This window comes from Osmia lignaria, chromosome 9 (assembly GCF_051020975.1).
Source record: "Osmia lignaria lignaria isolate PbOS001 chromosome 9, iyOsmLign1, whole genome shotgun sequence".
In the NCBI taxonomy this organism is placed as follows: Eukaryota; Metazoa; Arthropoda; class Insecta; order Hymenoptera; family Megachilidae; genus Osmia; species Osmia lignaria.
The window spans coordinates 14253655-14265907 of NC_135040.1; the positions used below are offsets into that span (position 1 = coordinate 14253655).

The following is a 12253-nucleotide window of genomic DNA, read 5'->3' on the forward strand; positions in this document are numbered from 1 at the left end:
ATGGAAAAATAACGTGGAATAAAACAAAATATTAGGAAAGAACCTCTCGCAGTAAAGAGAGATAGGCCTCGCAATTTCTAAGCCAGCAATCCAAACTGGCATGGCAATCTGCCAGATAAAACCATTTTTGCAAGCCCTTAAATCTCCTAATGTTTTTCCTGTCCTTAAACGAAAAGAAAAAAAAAAATACATTGTTTTTACGAAATAATCTTTCCCTAATTGATCAAATCGCCTTTCCGTCATATGCGAAGATTCGTATAATTATATATGAATGTTTAAACAATTTGTGAAATATACTGTAATTGTGCTTTATGTAGTCTATGTGTTATTTGCCGTTTAAATAGTTTGTTTTTGTTCTGGCTGATTATAAATAGAAGATAGAAAGAATCCTACTTCGGGGTGCTTGCATATTGCGCAAGGAGCGACCAGGATAAAGGAGTTTCAGCGCTGATGCGAAATTAAAAAGTTATAAAAGAATTTTGTTTATATCAGAAGAATACAAATGCACCTCTATCCTTGTGGTGAGCTCAGCCTGCACGCATCCCTTGTTCAGACGATGGTACTTCAGTTACAAGCACGATTACCTTTTCTTTTTTACTGCTGAAGACTGTGCACCGCCTATACCACATGTTTCATTTAGTAACGTAAGTTTCATTTTCTTCTCTCTCTTTTTTTTTTTTTTTTTTTTAAACCGATTAATTACGGATAAATTACGGGTTATAGATTTTTATCCTTCGTATGAAAAAAAAGAACAGTATAAAATTTGTTTAGCAGTAGTATATTTGTGTGTGACAGGTTTTTTTTTCTAATAACGGTGTGTAAGTTTAACAATTAGAGGTAATATGATTTTTAATCAAGATTTTGTTTCCCTCCAAGTATGTCAGAACAAAAATAAAGAATATAATGTTTAAGGTGTACAATATAACATTTTATTACTAACGACGCTTTTATTAATCGATTCATTATTGACTAAGCCATTTTTTTCGTCAATTGAATCGTTTCTTTAAAGTTTCATAAATCTTTATCAAGGATTACATATGTGCTATTTTAAAAGGTTGTACTTTAGAACCGCTGCATTGTGTTAATTTTCTCTTTTTTCGCTTTATTTTGTAATTGTTAATTTGTTAAAAATTCTCATGGATTTTTCATGTTATTTTGCTTAATGATTAAAACAATTTATCAGCGTGACAACAATAAATGGGTTAAATGCTTACAAGTCGCATTCATGACATCGCTCCTATACGCATGACCTCAGTGTCGTGACATTTTCTTGCACGTAACCTTCGCAGTATGAGTAAGTACTCGATACTGTGCATTATCATTTAAATGTGTGAGTGAATCCCATCTTATTGTTTGTTTAAAAAAAAAAAGAAAAAATTTCTATTTGGCAAAAAAATGTATTAGAAATTCTAATTGGTCGAAGACAGAACAATAGAAAAAAGTTATGTTTAACTTGTTATCATTAAATAAATATAATTAAGTTATTAGTATTTGAGTAAGCCGATCAAATGAAAATATTTGAATTTAACCAGTTAATTCGAAAGTATATATCATTATAAGGAGTATTATGTAGCTATGTATACTATGGAGTATAAAAAATAAATTACGTGAGTCCTTTTAAAAATTTAAAAACTTGATGCGCTGTATGTAATACGAAACTATTAAGTGAATTTTCTTCCTTTTTCGTAAATGAAATAACGATGAATTACATTCATAATCTACGAAGTCAATCAAATAACTTATCAGAGGTTTAGATCTGAAATTCAAAGTGAAAGCTAATGGAAATTAGATTTCAATACAAGAATTTTTGCAATATAGTTCATACCGGATATCAACGAATCTGGTTTAATTGACAATTACAAAAAAGCGAAATTTTCAAATCATATTTAAAAAAAAAAACGTTAGTAAAAACTATAATATCGATATGGTAACGAATCGATGGGATTTTTATTTTTTAGAGATCTGCAATCACGAAAAAAAGATGGCGCTATCAATCAAACGAGGCCAGTCGTCATTTCGTATCTATTCAACGTACTTCCTATCCATCATGTTTATGGTTCTCTGGTGCTGCCATGTATACCGCTTGTGAAACGGCGCGAAACCGGTGCCTCTCGTATTTTTAGAATTATTAACAACCTGCAGAGTAACGATCGCGTATTGAATGTCAGACGAAGCTGTTTGTGATAGATATGCTTCGTAGACGGCGCCAGCCTTCTTCGTCGGCAATAACGAAACGTCCGGTACTCGTCATCGCGGTCTTTTAGATCGCGCGCGCCTTTTCACAATCACCCGTGCAAAATCTTTGATCGTCGAATAATAAATAGCCAGTGAAAAGTTCGTCGATTGCTGACATCAAGGTAAGAAAAAAATCCTTCACGAAATGGTAATTGTATGGTAACGTACTACGGTGTATAGACATTATCGTTCAATTTCGAGGTTATCGTGTACGCAATGACTCATGGGGACGGGATACGAATTTTTTGGTTGACATTTTTCTATGCGAATTAAAATGAACGTTAAACGGTAAAAGTAAACCACAGCAATTTTTTTCCGCTGTCTCGTTTACTAGCTTTGTATTATTATCATGACGAAATATTGTTCCGCAACCTGTCAGTTGAAACGTGTACAGGGGGGAGAACACCGTGTTCGACTTGACCGTTATTTACAGAGATTTGTGGAAATAAGATAAATAAAAGTAATATTAATATAATATTATTAAATAAAATAAATAAAAGTAATAATAATAGTACAAGTATTAAAATACTGTTGTTTTAGTTTTTAATTTGATTTTTCCGTTAACAAGTCCGATTCGATTGTGTCACCCTCATCCGGCGGAAATGTGCAGAGTCCGCCATTTTGTTGACGCGCCGTGTCGCGGGAAGAAGGTTCGCGAAACGTGCTCGTTGAATATAAAAATCTGTCGGCATGTGCAATCGTTGTTATTGATGGTAAATATATTATATTTAGATCGAGTTGATGTTTCGACGGCCTTCGCGCAAAAGTTTCGACGGGTGTAATGCTTTTTCTTCTTTTCGCAGACGGACGAGTCCACTTCGATGTGCCATGCTGTCTTCGCGTAATGACGTTGCCAAAAATGTGCTCTCGAAAACTGAAGCGGACACACGAGGCCTTCTATGCATCGTACGGTAAACTGTTTGAGTTTATACGACCGTCTGTGTTTTCCCTTCGACGGGGCACGGTTATCAATTTCCTTCGGACATTGGAAAAATATTATTCCAAGTCGAGGCCAGATTGCTGTTGTGCCACGAGGCGAAATTTCTCAGGGGGTAAATTCTTCGAGCGTCTCTCGAAGCCAAAGAATTTTCGATGGTCCTCTCAGCTTCTCGTCGAATAAACTTTTACCACGGAATAATATTTTAATAGCTACGCGTGTTATTAGAACGAATAATATTATTATTTTTTGAAAAATATCCTATTAGGAAGAGTCCATTTCACATACAGGGCTTCTCAACCATAACCTTGTTTTTCCTTAATATATTAATACCATTGTTACTATTTCAATGTAATACCATTTATCTTTATTTTAATCATAATCTATCGATCTCCCTAAGTCAATATATCTTTTTTTTTTTCAGGACAAAAGCCGTTACTTAACCGCAGCTCGAGACAATGGTCTCTCGACGTCAGGCTTTCGACACCGCGAGAACCGTCGATCGAAAAATCACGATCGTGTATAGGCTCGTCAAATCAGAAACACGAGATTTTATTTGCTTCATCATCGCACGCTCGTACCGTGGTTGAAACGGTACGAGTGTATACGCGTATAATACCGCGAGAATGGCGCCAACATTCCCATCTGTCGACGCGTGTGCGCTGTAAAATGTTGGATCGCGACGTGGCCGTTTGCCGATAACGGGTCGAGCCTGTTGTGTGGGTGGTGTGCTACATAAGAAGTATAAGGTAAATTAGCAGCGGATAGAGAGAGAATGTATGTATGTATCTAGAAACGAGGATCTCTGCGTTTAACATGGTAATATAGGTAAATCCTAGCCGCTGTACAAGAATGTCGTATAATTAAGCTATTAATTGACGCCTGATTGCTACTCATGCAAACTCGATTAATGGAAGCGGTCAGACAACGAGAAATATATATGTATATGCTTTTCATGCGGCGCAGAGTCGCCTTTGACATTTCGCCTTTCTCTATAATGAAAATAGAGCTTTTCTTCGTCTTATACCGTTAATTAGTATCCAAATGAGAAACAACCGTTATTTATCCACCTCGTAAGATCCGAGTATTCTTCTTGCAGAGGTGGAAATAGGTTTACGAGGCAGAGATCATTTTTCTTACATAAATCATGTTGCTCCACTTGAATTTAATAGTATGCATTTCCTCTGGACGAAATTGATTTCATTTCAGCGCTGTCGTCGCCACTTCGTGGGACATCCGGATCCCTGGACACCGGTAGATATACCACAGCATTGGAACGCGGTAGAAGAAACAAGTTAACTTTGACACTCCGACTCCTTCTTCCCAAGGTATCTTCCTCTCCGTTAAACTGTCCTTAAACTTTAAAGATAGTCACGGCATGTTATTAAATCATTTATTCTGTTCATCCATCATAGTCTGCAACGGTAGTCGATCAGGAAGTCGCCGTTGCCGACAGTTTTCCACGGATTAGCCGGCGCTTCGTCGAACAACGGACAAATAGAATTTCAAGTACGCCCAAGCTAGTAGGAGGTGGTGAAAGCTCGAAGTTAAGCGGAAGCGTCGTGAAAGATGAAACGGTCGATAAAGCTTGGCTGAAGTTTCACGAGATACCTGTCGACGGCTCCTGAAATATCGGTATTCAATTTTGGCTGTGTACTTTACAACGAACTCGGCGGTCTTCCAAGATTCCTCCGGTTCGTTGCTCGAGAATTACGAGCCATCGATCTTGCTACGTGGCTCGTGAAGCCGTCGGAGATCTCCTTCGACCGGTCGCGATGCGCCCCGGCCCCGGCCCCGGCCCCGGCGTCGAGTGGTTTTCGTCGGGCGTAGCCGAGAGTGCCGGGCGACGTTCTTAATGTTCGCACCGTGAATAACGTTTCGATGCGTGCTGCCAGGGTATAAGTCACTCGGTGCGTGCATACGCGCGAAAATTTACATAAACACGTGCACACGGGCTAAAACGCGCCGAGCGAGAGGGAGGGCCCCGGTAATGGGCGAACGCGTGGGACGAATAATACCCCGTCCGCTTCGTACAGTCGAGGGCAATATAACGTTGATTATAGACACCGTTTCGTTTACGCTCGTAACCCGTCTCGTTATTAGCTATTTTCTTTCGAAACACTTGTAATAAATGTTCTATTTATAAATTAACGCGGAGAAGGGTGGTCACGGTACAACATACTGTCGGATCAGGCTTCTGTTGCGACATATATATATATTTTTTTTTATTTTCACGCAATGAAATTTATTACTTATTTCTATAAAGAGGAAGATCCGTGTTGGCAAGTTAGGACCGCCTGTATAAACATGTTCACGATAGGCTACCATAATTCAGGAATCACTCGTGTTGCAGCTGTTTTATTCGTGCTACGGGTTTGTTTACCGACCCACGCGAACGTCGTTTTATCGTTTACGCTGTCGAAAGATGTATCGATACGATTCCGGGAATGACAGGGTCCGAGATGAAAAGTTCAAAGCGTTCTGACGTTACTGTACGCTCGCGATAATCCGATCTGATGCGAAAAACGCGTGTGCGGCACTGCCAGCCGTCGCGTCGGTTAATAGATCCGCGTTAATGGAACGTATATTTGCGGATGCAGAAGGGCGAAATATTTCTGCACCAAACACGTAAGCATGGATCGGTGCTCAGGGTGTGTACTTAGAGCGATTATGCGCATATATTATGAACGCTTTATTTACATACGCGTATTTCATATTTATGTACCGGAGAAGTCGTCGAAAGTGGCACGCACCGACAGAATAAGTAACTGAATTATTAATATTATACATGAGAGACATCTGAAACTTTTAAATCGAGTAATAAGACCTTATTGTTAATTTATAACTATGATATTGCAGATTAGTATATGCATTACCTACGTTTCTATAATTTCTCTGATAAGGTACATTAATATGCGATCAGTGTCCCCTCGAGTGGTTCCGTTCTAATTTACCCCTGGTCGCGCACGATTTCAGTCGTTTTATCGGTTTCGTTGCCGTTGATAAATGAAGCTGCTTCGACGCGATAAAACGAAGAACGTTCGCGGATAGTACGATATTAAAATTAGCTGCAACGTACCGTGACTGATTAGAATATCTCGATAATCGAGTTTCAACGTTTCAGGAATCGGTGATAGAAATGCTATTTGATTTTTCGATTTTATAATTTCGTTTATTAAAAAGTTTCTCACGTTTCTCCCTCAGGAACGATATATCAGGAGGATACGTCTGGTTGTCGAAGAGCAGACCACTTGGAAGCCGCGGATGCTGGATGCCCAGCACGAGCCATGCGTCATGCGTTCACCGGGCAAAAGAAGGAAAGAAGGAAGAAAAGGCAACCGATTCCGTGGAACTAGTTTATCAGAAACAAAATTTTAACGAACGACGTTTTATCATCTTCCCGGCTGGATGATTTACGGCGCAAGGCAATACGTATGTCCGGGCGGCGGGGTAATGGCGGGCAAAGAAAATGAAACGAACAACAAACGTTGTCATAAATATCGCGTCTGCTTTCTAAAACCCGTCCCCCTTGAAACCAGCCGTACCAGTGAATCTCTCTAAATCGAACGACGCTTGACAAGTGGTCACCGTGAACCGATATACCCGGGGCTCGGTTTCGCGCGACCATTCAAACTCCGAGAAATTAAGATCGATTTCGCGTCTAACGAGCTCTCCTAGCTCGATCGCGACGATGAAAACAAGTATGGGAAGAGGACGGGGGATGGAAAGATGAGATCGAGCCGGTTGGTCGTTCAACCGAGCCAGTTACAAGGGACGGCGCCCGTGATCCGGTCAGTTTGGCGCGAATCTAAAGTCAAGTACACACTTGGATACAATGTAGCCGCATACATGCGATGCCCTCGTGTTCTCTTAAGGGTGCTTCATTTCAAGATACTCCTTGAAGTAACGTTGAAGCAAAAATACTAACGTAAGTATTAAGATACAACTAATTAGACTTGTATTCATTCCATCAACCAACTTTTCATTTTTTCACGGTATGTGTAATAGGTAAATGATTTAATGTGTGTACCGGGCTTAAGTCGCCCCTAGAGGTACAAGAGAGAGAGAGAGAGCAATGAAAAAAATCAAGAGGGACACAGCGAGGTGGGAACAGAAAGAAGAGAAAGAAAAAAAGAATGGACGAGACAGGAAAGAGGAAGATAGAGCGAGCAAGAGGGAAAACAAGGTAAGAGAGTGGAAAACGTAGGAAGAAGAACGGGAGGGACAAAGAGGGGAGGAAGCGAGTACGTTGCATACGTGGGATGGATAATACTTCCTTGGCGCGTGTAATGTACCCGTCCGCCGGCGCCGGCGCCTGCATATACTTCCCCTCTCTCTCTTTCTCCCCCCCGTCAGTGTGTTTCTCACTGAAGCGTATTTATAGTGTATTATTATTATAGTACGTTTACGCGACATGACACAGATTCTTAGCTACCGCCCTCCCTGGGAAACTCGCGTATATATGGTAATGTCTGGTGTGCGCCAAAATTTCGAGCGTGCCTCGAACGAGGGCTATGGGTTGTACACGGTCCGTACTTTCGGCACCGATGTTATTCTCGTACGAGACGTAAACAGAACATTGTTAGCGTTAATTCCCGACGAAAGGTTGCCATTGCGACATGAAATAATTGCACGTTGCGCTTAATGATTCTGTTGATCGAGAGTGGAACGCTCTCCCTTTTCATTGGCCTATTACGATCCTGGTAAGGGTAGGTTGAGTCCTCTTGAATCACCGCGGAATTGTAATCGAAATATAGAGGAAACGATTGTTACTGGTGAAGCATAAAAATTGGTCGGTTAGGAATCGGTAATCCTTACTGGAGGATTCAAGGCGCGTTCCCGCGATCGTACCAGCTCATTATTTAACGCGACGACGACAGAAACTGGTGTTTACCGGCAATAAGAAAAACACACGGTCAGGTCTGCGTTCATTTGAATTTTTCCTCTTTGGCGCCGTAATTAATTGACCTCGTTGCGGCTGGGGACTGCAGCAGCGCGCCGCGACTGTTTTTATTCCGCCGTTTATCGTAATGAATTTGTCTGGACGTCGTAAATAAAACAACGCTATCGAACACTGCGGATTTTTATACCATTCCAGCTCGGTATTCACCGCGCCTTCGTATCGTAACGCGTTCGAAAAACGTACCAACGACATTTCTCATCGTTTCTTGCGCCCGTTGCTTTTATTTCGCGGACACTTTAACCCTTATTCGATCAAGGCGAGCCCGACGTACCTCACGCGCCTAATTTTCATTCATTTAATCATGGAGGAAGGTGAACCACTGCGGCAATGATAATTTACATTTTCATTTTCTATTGTTTATTAATACTCTTGTATTACAAGTTACATAAATAGACTATCCGGATAAGGGTTAAAACTGCGATTGTTCAGAAGGTAGAATCGCGTGGATGGAAAAAAATAGCAGGTTCCCTAGCCGTGATCAAGGTCTGCGCGAGCATTCAGCAACAGCCGGGTTTACCTGAATGAACCAGTACGTTAGGGAAGGGGCAAGTATTTTCAAGAATCAGCGGGAGAAGCGGTGGGTAAGGTGAGAGGCTGAGGAGTGGTGTGCAGGGCAGGTGTCTCGCGGTCCGAGGCGCCGGAAGGTCGTAAACCGATTCGGACCACGAGGTTTCCTGTCCTCGCTGGTATACCGGCCCCGGCGTTATTTACACCTTGTAGCGCACTGTAAAATTCTGTACGACCCTGTTCCCTTCCAGCCCCCATCCGCTCTTCTGCATTCGACTTCATTTACAGTGGCTCCCAGACACGTTCTTCTTAACACTGCAATCAAATTTTCAAATTTCTTTCCAAAATTTACACAAATCATGAAAACGAAAGCTAATAATAAATAGTTTCATTTATCTCGCCTGCTTTTTTGTTTTTTTTTTTTTTTTTTTTCATTGAGGATGAAAAATACAAGATTCTAATACAAATACACAAATGTAGACCAAATGGCATGTCGGAGCAGATGTTTTTTAAACAATTCGTTTTACGATTCATGCACAGTATTTTGGTTCGTTATATTTTTTAAAGATCATTTTCGAAATTCAAGTTGCTCTTCTGGGAACCACTGTGCGTTACAAGAGGACAACCGGTCGACGATTTCGGCTGGTAGCTTGCACGATCAAACGTGCTTCCGCACTCGATGCCCGGATTATCCGTAGGCGTAGGGTGGCCAGGTGAAACTACCCAGCATAGTGGTAACTTTATTCATCGTTGTACCGTCCGGTTCAGTTTTTCGTAGAAGCCTGGCCATTGTCTCGGAGATTAATGGTGCCGCGGAAACCGTTCATCCTGCCTTTCGGCGGCAGAGGCCGAAAGATTTCGCTCCTTTTGTGCGACCAACCACGCTTCTCCTTCCTCCGGCTTGTGTTCCCTTCGTGAACGGCGCGAATAACATGGGGTGGCCCATTCAACGCTCTTCCTCTCGACACGAAATTAAGTTTCTCGGGGTGAATTCCGTTTGATCTACCTGCTCTTTTCATCGGGATACGCGTGTTGTTTCCCCTACGACTTCTTAATTGGACAGACAGAAATTAATCGGATGCCTTTCGGTGTCTCTTTTGTATTCATCGCGTTCACGATTCAAGCGATTTCACCGTGTTTCACGCTGTCTAGACGGACAGCGAATAAAAAGATTTCTGTACCATTTTCAAATGAGAGGAAAAAAACATACTGTCTGACCAGTCTTTTAATAGTTTTAGTAATTTTACAAATTTTTCATTTTATTACAGAACTTGGTTTTTTGTTGATCACCTACCCGATGATTCCTGACTCTATCCTACGAGGGTTCTTTCGGGTAGCAGCCTCTGCAGCGATGTAACCAGATTTTTGTCTACGATCGGTGAGTCGCATGTTTTTTTTTTTCTTTTCTTTTTAATCATATCATAGAACGAATTACTAGTTGTACAGTATCGAGCATAGTAGATTTTCGTGCGAAAAATGGCGATACCCCCTCCCCTATAGGTTCCCCTTCCCACCTCGTCAGTGGTCGCGGGGAGACTGACGATGTATGAGTGGAGGGTCCCCTTTATATAGGTCTGTGGTGGACCACCACTTGCATACGAACGCTTGCGCGGGAATATTTGAATTGCTATTTATGATATTATTCATACTGCTTACTTCTATACTAAATTTCAGGAATTTAATAACTGAAAATGATATATATTATTTAATTTCGGAGACTTTTAATAGATAAAATGTTAAAATAGTTTGAGCGAGGTATTCTTTAAGTAGTACAACTGTATCCTTAGTCTGGCTGGTTCGTTTCATTCGATCTTATTATTCAGTACCATTGGGAAAAGGTGTAAATTATCGAAGGTGAAGCATAGAAAACGTGTATTTCGTTGCAAAATAACGTTTCCAAGTGAATTTAGAGAGAAGAAATTTGCTGGTTTCGTAACGTTAGCTAATTCTCGTATAAGCGATTTTTATTCACGACGAACGGCACATTACCACACGAGCGTGTGAAATACACTGAATATAAATGGCATTTAATACGTCTCAGTCGACGTCGAATAAAATCTTGACGAACTTAGTAAGCCGCTCTCTCGCCCACCCGTGTCTCTTCAGTGAAAGTGAAAAAAAGTATCGATGCAAGATTTATTTTACCTGTTGCAGTCGAACCGTCGAAAAAAACTGCGCTAAACGTTCACCGATGAGCTCACCTCACTTTCTTACATTAATATTCAACAGCGATTCTCGAATGCACCAAACAAGCTCGATGAGATGGAAGTCGATTTAATATCCTTCAAAAATTATTACATTATTTTTCAACATTTTATTTTTCCTCGTGGAAGAGATATTTTTTTTTTTTATTAGTAATTTTTTTCAACGTTAATTATAAAACCTGTTAGGCAGAGTTCTATAAATAATCTTCGAAGTGTTCATCATCGTTCCTTAGAAATACGACGATACGTTAGGGTTGTCCGAATTCGTTTTGAGAATATTCGAGAAACAAGAAAGAAGAATAAAAAGAATGGTTGTCACAACCACGAAGATCAATGTACGTAAGTCCCGCGCGAACGATGGAACGGGTGGACAATAATCAAGGGAGGGTAAGGGAGGAAGAAGCTAATATGCAGGCCAATAAGAAAACGAAGCATGATAGATGGTAGAGAGAGAGAGAAGAAATGGAATAATGCTCGAGCAGAGGAGGTTGGGTGGTTAAAGGAGAGGGATATATTTGGCGTGCGCCGACAATACCGAACACCCTGCATTCCTACGTTGGACCGACAATGAGCATTGTGCGATCGTCTGAGAGCGTTCTAGGTGAGCTTGACGTTGGGCTTGACTTTATTTCTCTGTTCTCTCTCTCCCTCTCTCCCTGTTGGTCGCATAGAGAAAAGGATATCATTGTTAAAAGGGACCAAGCGAAGGTTCTACGAAGCGTTACATCCGTTCATCGAACGTTGAATAGAAATACTCCTCCACCTTCCTCCTTCTCTTCTTCTCGGTTCCTTTCTCTTTTTTGTGCTCCCTCTTATGGTGGTGGCACCCTAAGTCGCCAAGAATCTATTAGATTTGTCATAGCCGTGCTCGGTGAATAGTCGTCGGTCAGATGATCCCTTAACACCCTTTTTCTTCTTGTCTCTCCTCCTCCTCCCACTCCTCGTTGACCTCCTTTTTTCTTCTTCTTCTTCTTCTTCGTTGTCCGTCAGCCGTACCTGCGAAAACGCAAAACGCCGCGTCAGAATTCGATCGTAAAGCCGCACGCCACAAAAGGAGGAGGGGTCCGATAATTCCTCGAAGTAATTGAGTTTCTTCTTGTTTCATTGTGCGTGTGGTCTCGCGCGAATGATCCTCTTCTCGCGCCACAATTGGACGCACAACCGTGATAGAGAATTGAAATAAATCATTTTTTTTCTTCTTCTTCTTCTTCTTCTTCTTTTCTTTTCTTCTTCCTTTGGTGGTCTTTGTGTCGTTGCGTTGGAATCGGCGCGGCGCCACCCCTCTTTACGATTCCTATCTACGGTTTCCATCGGAATCTGAACAATTTTTATTCGACCCCGAACGCCTCGATTTCGCAAGCAGAGTCCAGTTTTGCGAGGCGTACGCGATATCTCCGCTTCTCTTTT

General features: G+C 41.3%; 1 protein-coding gene across 5 annotated transcripts in view; it reads left to right on the forward strand.

Moving 5' to 3' along the window:
• Window positions 1-147: 147 nt before the first annotated feature.
• The window catches only part of sog (chordin short gastrulation), a 71549-nt gene continuing 59443 nt past the window's right edge, over window positions 148-12253 (forward strand). The window contains exons 1-10 of one of the 5 annotated variants that reach the window (XM_076690227.1): window positions 148-644; window positions 1959-2357; window positions 2804-2948; window positions 3039-3146; window positions 3597-3921; window positions 4382-4500; window positions 4588-4807; window positions 6377-7100; window positions 7181-7358; window positions 9911-10020. The gene's annotated coding sequence lies outside the window, so the exon portion shown is untranslated. The remainder of the gene's footprint in view (window positions 645-1958; window positions 2358-2803; window positions 2949-3038; window positions 3147-3596; window positions 3922-4381; window positions 4501-4587; window positions 4808-6376; window positions 7101-7180; window positions 7359-9910; window positions 10021-12253) is intronic. The other 4 variants (XM_076690230.1, XM_076690229.1, XM_076690228.1 and 1 more) reach the window with 4 other exon arrangements.